This window comes from Tupaia chinensis, unplaced genomic scaffold, assembly GCF_000334495.1.
Source record: "Tupaia chinensis unplaced genomic scaffold, TupChi_1.0 Scaffold000288_2, whole genome shotgun sequence".
Classification (NCBI taxonomy): Eukaryota; Metazoa; Chordata; class Mammalia; order Scandentia; family Tupaiidae; genus Tupaia; species Tupaia belangeri.
The window spans coordinates 2,906,008-2,907,687 of NW_006159773.1; the positions used below are offsets into that span (position 1 = coordinate 2,906,008).

A 1,680-nucleotide genomic window follows, 5' to 3' on the forward strand; every position below is an offset into this window, starting at 1 on the left:
ATGGCCACGCCACAATCCCTTCTCCTCCATTCTCCTCTCGGGATCTTAAGCACGCATGAATGCACATGCACCCAGTGTGAGTCTTAAGCTACTGGGTCCGGGATGTGAACCGCGGTCGACTACATGGGAGTCCAGTGACATAGCCATTATGCTAACTGCTAGTTCCTACTTCTAAGCACTCTTGTGATTACATTGGACCCACCAAAGATATTCCTTCTATCTTGAGGTCCTCTGGTTGGCAACCTTAATTCCATCTGCAGCCTTAATTCTTTGTAATATAACACATTTCAGATTCTGGGGACTAGAACATGGACATCTTTGGGAGCTATCAATTTGCCTCTCATAGTGAGTATATGTTTTGGATATTTTTCTTTATTTAATATATGTAATTTTAAATTTTGGCATTTATTGTGGTTTTACTATGTAGTTATCTCAATTCTCACCACAATCTAGTGAAATAAGAGCTATCAATAATTTTATAAATAAGAAAACTAAGGCTAAGGAAATTAGGAAATGTGTCTGTGTCCAGGGCTAGTAAACAGCAGAGGTTCAAATCCAGGGCCATCTTACTTTAAAGCCACGTCCTTAATCATTATGCTATACTGAAGTTTGTTCAAATTGTGTTTTCTTTCTTTATTTTTATTTTTCTCTCTCTCTTTCTTTCCCCTTTTTTTCTTTTCTTTTAGACAGGATCTTGCTGTGTTGTGATTCTCCTGCCTCAGCTTCCTGAGTAGTTGGGACTACAGGTATACATCACCATGCTGGTTTTTAAGATGAACTAGGAATTAAACCAAGCCTCTCATGTGATTTTAGCCTGCCAAGTAGAGTGTCAGCCAGCACACAGTACCCTGATTAGGCCCAAATTTCAAGAAAAAAAATATTATAATGAAAATTGTGGGTTTCTTTCCCTGTGGGAAGGATAGCTCAAGGAATATGTATCAGTTAAAATTCAAGTAAAAATATTGTCTCTCTGAGTAATAAAATCGCCTTAATGAGCTGCTTATATTTTTCTGAATTGAATTTTATATTATCGCAGACTTTTGGTAAGCCGTTTTCACTATTCACTCCATGCCCAAAGTTTCTGAACTGTCAGTACTGCTTGCTTTTAGAGTCAAACGTGTCTAAGTTTCTCCAGAGGCTGTGGGCTTTGACTTTGCTTATTTGAAGACTTTAAAAGTAAACAAAACCCCAGGAAGTCATGTGGTCATTTCTTGCCTTGAATACCTCAAATCACCACTTTTCATTGCTATTTAGAGGGAGGTAGAGGTTTCCATTTTAGGCATTTAGAGAATTTTAATTTCTATGATCTTAGTTTCTCCTGTTTTTCAGATTATTCTTCAGGGCAAGTAAGTAGCAGTGGAACATAATTTATCCTAGTCATAGGTTGAAATCACAAGTAAGGTGATAAAATCTGAAAGAGATTATTGTAGCCAAATAAAATACCTTTAAAACTTTCAAACAGTGTGTTGCCAGGCTCAGAGAAACACAGCCCCAGGGGAGGAGAGGTACAACAGTGAGAACTACAGTGTACTGTGGAACACATTCAGCAGTGGAAGTAACCCACAAGGCATGAGGATAAAAATACGGTGCTTTTCACATTTTTCATGTTATAATATTTCAAAGGTACAAAAATCCCCTTTAAAGTTCACGGCATCTTTGTATCTCTCTGTCTTATCACAG

The 1,680-nt window shown here is 37.7% G+C and overlaps 1 long non-coding RNA gene across 1 annotated transcript in view; it reads left to right on the plus strand.

The window, feature by feature from the left end:
• Positions 1-1,415, plus strand: part of LOC106735064 (uncharacterized) — an 11,535-nt gene extending 10,120 nt beyond the window's left edge. The window contains exons 2-3 of the long non-coding RNA XR_003549674.1: positions 292-345; positions 687-1,415. This is a non-coding gene — a long non-coding RNA (uncharacterized LOC106735064). The remainder of the gene's footprint in view (positions 1-291; positions 346-686) is intronic.
• Positions 1,416-1,680: the final 265 nt, after the last annotated feature.